The sequence below is a fragment of the Tyto alba genome, unplaced genomic scaffold, assembly GCF_018691265.1.
Source record: "Tyto alba isolate M040663 unplaced genomic scaffold, T.alba_DEE_v4.0 Super-Scaffold_49, whole genome shotgun sequence".
NCBI classification, from domain to species: Eukaryota; Metazoa; Chordata; class Aves; order Strigiformes; family Tytonidae; genus Tyto; species Tyto alba.
Window position 1 is genome coordinate 3105581 of NW_024881325.1, and position 11385 is coordinate 3116965.

The 11385-nt window shown below is 45.4% G+C and overlaps 1 long non-coding RNA gene across 2 annotated transcripts; it reads left to right on the forward strand.

Moving 5' to 3' along the window:
* The first annotated feature begins 265 nt into the window (after positions 1-265).
* Positions 266-3383, forward strand: LOC116962371. Of its 2 annotated transcripts, XR_004407539.2 has the most exons (3): positions 266-1140; positions 1742-3014; positions 3102-3383. It is a non-coding gene; the product is annotated as an uncharacterized LOC116962371 (long non-coding RNA). The 2 variants fall into 2 exon arrangements; XR_006166910.1 differs by lacking the exon at positions 3102-3383 and having other exon boundaries at positions 1742-3084.
* Positions 3384-11385: the final 8002 nt, after the last annotated feature.

Here is an 11385-nt window from a genome sequence, read left to right on the forward strand (position 1 = left end):
CGCGGCACCACGGGAAGGCGTGACGCGCCCCGCGCCGCCCGCCCCATTGGCCGGCGGGCGCCAAGCCCAGCCCACTAGAGCGGCCGGGCGGAGAGAGACACCCGTCTATCATCTACCGTCTCTCACGCCCATTGGGTTTGGGGCGTGCGGCACCGCCTCCACCTGGGACGCTCTCCCCTCACTGGAGAGCGGGGAAAAAGTCTCCGCTCCCTCCGCCATTTCTGCCGAGGCGGCCTCGGGCGCAGCCGCAAAATGGCGCCCCCGGCGGCTGCCCCTCCACTGCCGCAGTTAGTGGGGCCGCTTCGCTGTGGTCCGGCTCCTCGGGGGTGCCCGAAGGTCCGCGGCCTGGCTTCTGCCCCTCAGGAAGGCCCGGCCCGACCAGACCAGGTGGCTGTTCTGACGGGTGCACTCGGCCCCTTAACCAAAGCAGTGGTGGTTTGGTACAGGCTCCAGAGGAGGTAGAGGTCTGAGCGGTAGCTGGGCCAAGAACTCTGCTAGAAGACCTCACGAAGGAGCCGAGGGGCCCAGTGAGCATCCCAGTGAGCCCGCAAAACAGGCACACCAGCTCTCCCCACAGTCCCTCCTGCCCCCTTTCCCCCCCCCCCCCCCCAGCCCGTCCCTGGCTACCATGATGCAGTGGAACCCCCCCCAGCACCAACACAAACAGTGTGTATGAGCTTGGAACATGGATCATATAAGTAACGTGTGAATTGTGGGTGGGTTTTGCAAGTCATTTATCAAGGAACAAAGCAAGTTGTGGGTACAAGGAGTATCCAGCCTACCTTTCCAATTATATGCAATTTGACTATAAGCCAACCAGTTTAGCCCATAAATAAGACAGCCTAACAGAGCCTTCTTGGAGCTCTCCCTGCTAGACAGCATGGCTGTGTAGCAGTGACCTCCCCTTGAGCTGGGGCACCTCTTGAGGTTCCTCCTTGAGGCAGAGAGACCTTTTACCAGCAATGGTTTGTTGGATGAGACCAATTTCAGTTCTCCTTGGGAGTGCAACTGGACTGCACATCAGGCGACCCCCCCCACCTTGAGCAGGGACACCTCCCAGGGTTTGTGATCCCATACCAGAGACGAAGAAATCCTTCCTTACCCAAGGTGGAGACAGCCCTTATTCACAACATATCCTAGGTAAGCAACTGATAGCATGCTGAATTAATACTAGTGAAATCCATGCACCTAATTCCATTAGACATAAACCGTTGTCCAAGTCTGAGACTAAGATTGGGCCTACTTGCCCCTGAGCTTGCTCAGGAGTTTGGAAAGCAAGGGGGTCCACTCTGAACCTCATGACTCAGCAGGAGGGTCTCCCTTACCCTTTTGTGTCTCCAGTCTCTGTAAATTGTTCTAGCTCGATTCACACTCAATTTTGCTTTGCATGTCTTCCACGTAGTAAGTAATAGAGATAACCTTGCTATTAACATTTTGTAAGTCACACTTGTTGCAACATCATATTTAAATCACTGTGATCATTTGCAGCAGCCTTGCGTTGCCAGGCTGGCATGTGTGTCCTCCAGCCCAAGGTCACTCTGGTGTTGGTTTGTAGTCTTGGTGCCAGCGGTGGCTTGAGTTTCCAGGTTGGCCATTAGCACTGTTACCTGGTTTTGGATCCGCTTTGACCCTTCACCATTGGTCTTCTGGGCGCTTCCATGTTGTTTCTCATCAGCTGCTTAGACCAGGAAACGGTCAAAAGATTTGAGACTAGTGCTTATGCATATATCTGTCCAAACAGTGGCCATCCAAACTATTACGTGATGCCAAGCAGCCCAACATCAGGTAAAGCAGCAACACGACCTGCACCCAGAGCAGGATAACCAGCATGGTCAATTGAAATATCTTTAACAAGCTCTCCTGAGGGGGTGGGGAGTAACAGTTCCAGGTAAATACACTCTATTTTACATGCATTTTCTGTCCAGACCTCCTGTTAGCCTCTCAGCATTGAAAGAGTGGCTTTTCTCTTTGGCAATGACAGCTTTTGTTTTCACTGTATTTTTTGTAGTCAATTTAAGTAGGTGATTGACTGAGCAACACAACTGGTGTTTTAATTGCTTTGCTGATAACATTCTCAGAGAGGTCATAATCTTGTTTAATTGGGGAGCAACCACTGAAGCACTTTCTCTTCCTTCACCCTTCCTTGCAATCCCAGTAAGATCTTGAAGTAATGACTTTATACTGTTCCTTGCGGGGAAGAAGAGCCTCTTTTCTGCCAGCAACACTTGGAAGTGGTTCTGTTGTCAAGTTGCGGGCCTTTGCAGTTGGGTGAGAGAAACCTCTAGCTTGCAGTTGATGCTCTATTGTGAATTGTTTATTTTGGACAAAGATTATCTATACTTTTTTTCCTACTTCTGTGTTTGCGTTCTATCCTGTTCTACTTTCAGAAGTAATCTTGACAAGGAAGGCACTATGTTAGTGGGGTTTTTTTGATCAAAATCCCATTTTTGGTGGGATTTTTTGAATGTTCTGGGGGACGCCCAGGGCCTGTAGGGCGCATCAAGGTCTTTCAGAGGAGGAGAGGTGTTCCTTCAGCTTGCTGGTCTGTCTGCAATACCGGAGTCCTCGGGACTAGTAGATGCTCAGGGAGGGAAGTGCTGTGTTTCGAAGCAAACTTGAAACACAGGTCTGTTTTCTGTGCCTCTTAATTCTCACAAGGTCACTGGGCTAGAGATACCTTGGAAATGGGGGAACGCACAGAGTCGTCAGTCTTTGTTTGCAAGGAAGGGTTTCTGTTTTCTTGTTCGGAGAAATGTTAGAAATAAGGAGACGTCTGTGAGTTCTTAACAGTTGTGTTCAGGGAGTTTGACTGATGAAGTTCTTAGGTGTGTGGTGTCCTGTCTTAATACTTCACAAATAACGTTTTTTATCTCAAATGTGGGAAGGGAACACGGCGCCTTGGTTTCGGCGATCAGAGCAACGAACAGATCAGACGGTGCCCTGACTCCTGTCTGGACAAGGCAGAGGTTTTGCACGTCGAACAAACGAAATCGTGATGCCTGAACAGCTGAAAGGTGAAGCCCAATGCAGTTTTCATCCTTGTGCAGGTGAAACGTTGTGAAATAAATTCGGCCGGCTGCTAAATTCCTTTTTACTTCCAGGTGTCAGTGGACTCTGTTCCTGACGAATACAGACGCTACAGCACAGCCCATGTTGGGGTGAGCACCTTTTGCCGGGTGTCCGCCAGGTACAACCGAGAAGCGCTTTGTTAGCCCCTGCACTCCCACTGCGGGTCACAAGATGGGGTCTGAATACCCAGAGAGACAGCTGTGCCAGCAGCACGTGCAGCAGCGAAACACCACCTTGCCACTCTATTTTGCTTGGGTACCGTAATAAATCTCGCTAGCTGTTTTGCCAATTGACGGGGTTAACACAAAGGACACAGACACCAAGCTAAAGAAATAGGCTTATTTTACTTTAGTAGAAATAGAAATTTTACTATAGTAGAAATAGCAGAAAGAATAAGCAAGGTAATGCACCTAGACATTACTATTTAAAGCTAGCTATAGTGATTAAGAAAGATACATCACCAATTGCCCTCATACTTTACCATCATCCAGACCCGTGCATCAGCTGGGGAGCCCCGTCACAGCGAAGGGTCGCAGAGCCTTTCCCGGCAATTGGGAAGTCCCACGCAGTGCGTCCACTCGTAGGTGAGGTCTCCGTCTTTGCTGTGAGAGGGTCCAGCTTTTATACAGTTTAACAAACAAGTCTAAACAAAATGCACAGGAGATATCTGGTAGATTGGTATGCCTCACTCAGGCATGTCCGGATCTGGCCAGGATCCGGGCATGTCTGAGGAGTTTCTGTTTTTCTTTACATTTGGGATTTATAGTTACTTCCTGTTGTTTACTTATAGTTCCCAGGGATTGTCCCCAGGGTTACATTTTCATGCTGATAAGATACGGGTTGCTTCAGTCTGCTGATAAGATGCTGATTGCTGGTCGGGGAATTCACTCAGAAGTCAACTTTGGTTTGAGGCCTATTGTTTGGGCCCCTTTTTGTTTCACTAGCTAGCACGCAGAGAGGGCTTCCGAGAAGTAGCAGTTATTAAATGTTATTTTTCAGGAGTCCTGTTCAGGAAGGTGGAAAGAGGTAAATTCAGGTACCGATTTTTAGTAAGTTACAGGTGGTGCTGCCGGCAGTGAGGAGGGTTGCTGGAGGGCTGGATTTGCGGGAGGAGCAGAGTGCTGTCATGAGGCAGACCATCCCATCCGTCAGATAAATGAGGAGGGATCCAGAAGTGTTTTCCCCAAATGAAGCATTCTGTGGACGGCACCTTTGTTTTCAAAGCAGGAGATACTTCCTGAGTGTCGGTGTTCTTTTGCGCCTGAGACTTTGCCAGATGCGCGCTGGTTCATGGGTGGCTGTTGCTCGTTATACCCGTAATTGGGAGGTGGCTTTGGTTGTGGCTTAGAGAACAATTCCACGGTATGTCCAGTCAGGCACCAGCCAGTTGTTGACGTGACAGTGAATTGTTTTATGACTTTCTGCCCAACTCGCATCTTGTGTTTGAAAAGAAATGCCAGCCCATCTCTTTTGCTGGACTGCGCGTAGCTGTGGCTTAGCAGGCCGTTTTCGATAGCGCTGATTATTTTAAAAGCAGATCAAGGCACATTGAAACTACGTGACTTGACATGTACTGTCCTAGGAAGAGTCTTTGGTCTTGCAAAATAGCGCCGAGTAGTGCTGCTCACCTTCCTCTCTGTTTCTTCAGGACAGATAGGAACGCGAGAGTCTAAATCTGTTCCTCATCTAAGAGTCGAGACACTAGTGTAAAAGTGACAGCTGAAGGTTTGCTCGCAATTGGGGCGTTCACATTTATCCACCATTTCCATGTGAATCCTGCCATGTCAAAAGAAGCGTTAGAACTTCTGTTGCAACCTCTTTTCACAGCGTCTGCTTAGTCACGCGCAGCTTTCCTGAAGAACCTCATAATGTTGTTTGGAGAGGTGCCACGTGCCAGCCAAGAGGTCAGCAGGCCCCTCTGCAGTTTTGACAGCCTCCAACGCTGTCGGGCCCCCCTGTCGTTACGAGGGGCCCCTTTCCATTACCTGCAGTTCCCTAAGGCAGACGAGGTTCCCAACATGCAATGGAAATGTTTCTCATCTGTACCTGCTTGCCGTCTGTAAGACAAGCTGTTTCTCTGTCTCTGTCAATGCATCCAGCATTAAATCGATATCTTTCCAATCGGGATCTTGATTTTTTTTTTTAATTATTTTTTTACAATCTTTTAGCTACCCCTGAGGGATCATCTTCCCAAGCAGAGCCTCTTGTTACAGCCTAACTGGGGAAAGGAGAAATAGAATTCTAATTGATAATGAAGCAACATATTCTGCACCTAACACCTTAGAAGGACCACATAGTTCAAAAAAATATTAAGGGAAGCTGCAATTTGCTTTATGGATAACATAGGATCTAGCATTCCATGTGAAGTAGAGGACGCTGTGATTCTTATCGTGTTGGTGAGTGGAATTACCTGCAAAATCCAGGGCAGCAGAACCAGTAAAGATCCAATTGAAACAGGGAATCATGCTGGTAAGATTGGAACAATATCCAATTAAAAGAGGCCTTGAACCTTTAGTAAATTCTCATTACTAATATGAGGTTTTGTGGTCGGACAGGTGCTGAAGCGTAACGCTGCAGCGATGGTAAGACGAACATCTTGCCTCAGAGGATGTCTCAGCAATGTTGAGACAGACATCTGTTAAGACAAGCACAGTCTCAACAAAGTCCTTTACAAACCTCTAGTAAATTCTCATTCTTAATATGATTATAACTACTAATAATATAATAATGAATATAATTAATAATAACTAATATGATTATAATCATATTACTAATATGATTGGAATTCACCAATCGAAATATAACACTCCCATATTGGAGGTAAAGAAAGCTAATGGGGAGAATTATGGCTGGTACAGTATTTAGAAGCAACTAGTAGAGCAGTAGAAGATATACATCCTGTAGTAGCAAATCCACACACATTGTTAACTACATTACATGAAAAATTAAGGTAGTTTACAGTGATTGATTTAAAGGATGCCTTCTTTTGCATCCCCTTAAGTTCGGAGGGCCAGGAATCGTTTGCCTTTGAGTGGGAAATCCCTGAAACAGACCACAAAACAGTAACATCTCAAGGGCAAATAATGGTAACTCCTAGCTTAATATGAGAGGTGGCCACAAAAGAACACGAAGCTACTCACTGGGGGATGAAAATCCTGGTTAAATATTTATGAAAAATTATAATCAGTAGACTCATAACTGAAATTGTAAAATCAGTAATTGAACAATGTGAAATTTATAAGGTAAATAATCATAATACGGGCAATAGGGTAGTTTTGGGAATAACTACGAGTGGACTGATTCCAGGAGGATACTAGCAGATAGATTTTGCTTTTGCTTTTTACCAAGATTACCCAGTACAAGGAGATATATCTGTATCTTGGTCTTAGTGGACACATTTAGTGGATGGCTGGAAGCCTACCCCTGTCGCACCAATATGGCTCGTGAGGTGAAACAGCTGCTGAATCAAACAATACCCTGATTTGGTATACCAGCAGGCATATCTTCAGACAGAGGTCCCCGTTTTTACTGCAGAAGTTCAGAAAGTGGGAAAAGCATTTTGGGATTAGATGAGACCTACATACCCCATAAAGGCCTCAGGCCAATGGAAGAAGAACTGAAACTCTCAAACTACAGCTGAGTATGATATGCCAGGAAATTTGGTTACAAGCACTACCAATAGCAATATTAAGGATAAGAATACAGCTTGGAAAAATCATGTAAGCCTCTATGAATTAATGTAACAGTTCCTGGAGACTTTTCTTTGTCAGAGGTCCTGTCTTCACTGCAACACCTGCTGGCACTGGGGGAGACCCTCTAGTGGCTTCACAACCAGTTCACATCACCAAAGCGGGTTTTGGACACTCTGGATCACCCATTCCAACCAGGGGACTGAATTGGAATTAAACATGGTAAGATGAGCCACTGGCAAGTAGGTGGCAGGGACCCTTCCAGGTATTATTAACCACCTATACAGCACTGAGGGTAGCGGAGAACGGACCTTGGATACACTACTCGGGCTGGAAGAACCTCTGCTCCATCTGCAACAAAAATCGCTGCTCACTTTGCAGTCTGTAAGAAAAACTGAATAATTAAAGGGTATTTGTGGATAATAATTTCAACTGGTTTATTATTATATATTAAAAAAAAAAAGGAGGGGTCAGGGGACCAGCTATTTAACTAGGTCGGACTTGGGACAAGAAATCAAATGGTAAAAGGATTTAATATAGACTGATCCTGGTTGACTAGCTGGTTGCCAAACCTTTAATAGGCAAAGCAATTTGTTGTGATTATAATTTTGATAATCTTTACATGTTTGATCACTCAAATATTACTACTGTTACAATCTTGTCTAGTATTATATATTGTATATATTACATTATATTACGATAGTATTGTAACTATCCGCTTTTAAGTGTAAGAAAGGATGGTTCCAGACTGGATGGCTGATAGTAAACGTGATAATGATTGTCATATTATTTGTAATCAGTGTAATCAAAAGAATAATGTTATGAGATTTGTGAGAATTTATGGTCTTAAAGCGGGAATTAATACCTCCCGACACTAGCCATTGTGAAATTGCTAACAACAGATGGTAAGTGGAAGAGAGGAGCTGGCTATCTTGTTAAGCTTTGGATAAATGTAACTAGGACAGAAAGACCCCCAAATTATCCAATTTGGTGCCTGTCAGGTGTTGAACTGTGGAGGTGTTGAGACCCAGAGACAATTAAGTAGTGAAAGTAAATATCTATGCCCTGTGACACAACTTCATAGGGGGCCACCATGTCCCAGGTAGAATAATGTATGGGGGACTACCACCTACCAGGGACGGACCTACACACCTCCCTGCCCAATACAGCAAAGGCATTAAAGGATCAAATAGGCAGATCTAAAGTGGTCCTCAGTCCCACCTGCTCAACCTTACAACGTAAAGCATCAAGATAAGCACCTGGGAATTTGTTAAAAACTGACCTTCTTGGAGCATCCCAGGGCGGAAAAATAGATTACTAATAGCTAACTACATGACCATATATGGGCGAAGGAAAACCAAAGTTCAGTCACCTGACAGTGAAGAAGAGTATGAACGACCACCCAAGCGGGAAAAGACCCTAACGCTAATTTTATCATGCATGCTTGGCCTATGTAAATAAGTTCTAGGCAATCTTATATGTATGTAGATTAGTTCTCAGAAATCCACTGAAGATGTGTAACCTCGCAGCATATATTCTCTGTGATTTTACCTGTCTGTTGGAGCACTCATGGTGGAGTGATCCCCAGTGCTGATCGGCACTGCTAATGAAGAATACCTGCTTGACAGTTACATTGGATTCTAACTGTTGAGTCAATGCCTGCGTTTCAGATGGTGACCCAGATGGGACCCTCTCCACCCAGCTGCAGGGCCCATTGAGATTGGGACTCTCTTGGCTACCTCTGGGGATTTTTCTCTGGAGACATTCCTCTCCTCAATCGGATCGCTGCGGGGATGGACAAGGACCATCTAAAATAAAGGTATTCTTTGAGGAACTTTGTTTAAGAACGGGTCCATTTGGGAGCCTACCCATAAGTGGTATTGTGTAACGCAAGGTGAGCATATACCGGCTTGCTAGCACCTCAACGACACAGTTGGAATTTTCCATGTCTGCAATTGCCTGTGAGGGTCTTGCAAGTTTGGTAAATAATCTTTTTCTGTATTGTGAATTTTGTGTGCCTGCAATTGCCCGGGGACAGGCTTCTCTGTTGTGAATTGTGGTGCTTGCGAGTGCCTGGGGACAGGCTTTTGTAAGTTTGGTAAATAATCTCTTCTTCTGTATTGCGAATACATGTGAGTGACCGAGACGTGCATTTTACAGGAAGCGAGTGTAGAACCCCAGTCGTCCGTTCTGTTATCCCATGAGGGAAACAGCCAGAGATGGGCAAAGCGAATGATTATGTGAATAACTGTTGGTTACATCCCGATAATAATATTTGTGTACCTGTGCTGGTATTGAGTTGCGTAAGACGTAGTCAGAAAACCCGGGTATATTTTGGTAGCGATATTGAATGTGTTCCATGGAAGTTGTGGGTGGATTGGGATTGGTGGTATAGCGCTCTTGAGAGTGTAAAGGCAGACTGTGGTTGGGAAGGAAGCCTGAAGCACAGTTAGCATGGGGAATCGGCAAAGTGAAGGAGAGCTTAAGAAAAGTCCACTCGTGTGTACCAGCCCCTTGGAAAGATTGAGGTGGACCACCTGGAGGGTCGGCAAAAAGAAGACTCTCATAAAATACTGTGCATCAGTGGTGGCCACTATATCAACTGGAAAATGGGGAAAGGTGGCCTTTTAAGGGGACGTCGGATTATAATACTCTTGATGCAACTGATGTTATTTTTAAGATGAGGAAAGAAATGGGATGAAGTAGGATATGCAGAGATGTTCTTTTCTCTAAGAAATCACCCGGAGCGGCAGAGAGATTGTGGAATAAATATGCCACCCCAAGACTCCTTGGTGCTTGCCTTGGAAAAGGACAGGAAGAAGGAACAAGGTCCTATTCCTCGGTGGTGTTCAATCTGCAGTATAGCTCAGCCGTGTCAAAAACATCAGAGGAGAGAGGAAGAGCAAGAGGTTGAAAAGGAGTTAGAGGACTGCGTATGTCCCGGTGGGAGAAGGAGAGAAGCAGGAGGGGAAGGAGGCAACAGACACGAAAGAGAATAAAGGAGTTGGGGACAAGCAAAAATTTCTCTCCTATTACCCACAAAACTCGCAGTAAAATGGGACCGGTAATTCAGGCCCTTTTAAGACAAGCTGTAGGGCCTGAAGAGCCCATTAAAGTTCCTTTCTCCATGGGGGATTTAGATACCTGGAAAGCGATACTTAAAAGGATAGACAGATGATCCCTCGGGGGTAGCTAAAAGATTGTAAAAAAATAATTAAAAAAAAAAAAAAATCAAGATCCCGATTGGAAAGATACCGATTTAATGCTGGATGCATTGACAGAGACAGAGAAACAGCTTGTCTTAAAGACGGCAAGAACCCAGGTAGAGGCACAAATGACGGCTGGGGTCTTGCAGGGGAGGGTGGACGCCTGTATTCCCCTCACTGAGCCTACATGGAACCCTGCTGATGATGCAGAATATAGGCTGTTGAAGCAATATCAAGGATGGATCAAATCTGGATTGGAAGGTGCAATACCAAAAGCTGTAAATTAGTCAGCCCTGTGTGCTATTAAGCAGGGCCTAACTGAAACCGAGTTTTGAGATAAACTGAGATCTGTGATGCGTTAATATACTACGTTAGATCCTTCACCTGATATTGGACAACAACAGCTTGAATCGTTATTTTGGGGGCAATCATCTGAAGACAGAAGGAAATTGCAAAAGTTGAAGGAACCAGAGATAAGAGATTTGGAGAAGTCAGTTGAAGCAGCATGGAGGGTATATAGGAAAAGGGAAAATAGTGACCGAAGGAAACGTGGATGAACAATCGCTACTGCCACTGTCACTGCTTTGAATCAACAGAAATTCTCTGTGATTTTACCTGTCTGTTGGAGCACTTGCGGTGGAGCGATCCCCAGTGCTGCTAATAAAGAATACCTGCTTAACACTTAAAACGGATGCTAACTGCTGAGTCAACGTCTGTGTTTCACCTCAACGTCTGTGTTTCACCACGAGTGTTCCACAAAACTGGAGAAACCACAGGCAATCTCAAATGAGGCCGAAGCTTCTGGACAGCTGAATCGGCAAGGAAAAACCCTCCTGGAACAGCACGAAAATTCGGTACAATTTCCACAGGAGGACAGAAGGCTTAAGGGAAAGAGAGAAATGCAAACTAAAAGGCAGAGCCTCGAATCAGGACCCATCAAAACGTAACGTGCGAATGCAACAGTAGTTTGAAAAGCTCATCAGAGGAATTAGTATCAAGGATCACCTCTCTACTGTGTGCCAGGAGATGCTTTCAAGTACCACCAACCTAGCCAAACACATCACTCAGCATGTCCAATGCCTTTGTTTTTTCAGATGAGAGTCCCGATCGCCACGTCCGCAAACAAGAACTGCAGCAACTGGAGAATGCAAACGACATCAACAAAGATCACTTTGAAAATGCAGCCGCCCTCCCCCGCATTGCAGCACTAATGCAAACACTAGCATTAGTGAAAATATAGATTTCACAGATTTTCTGACAGAAAAAATGACAGCACTATCTCCTGACATTCAGCCTTCCTTTCCCAGCCATACGTGCTGCCTATATATTCTGTCAAACAACAGAAAGCCACGTTGAAAGGTAAACAGAATGAGAGGCAAGTAGTACATATGGTCTGCTGCATGATTTATTATCCCACCACA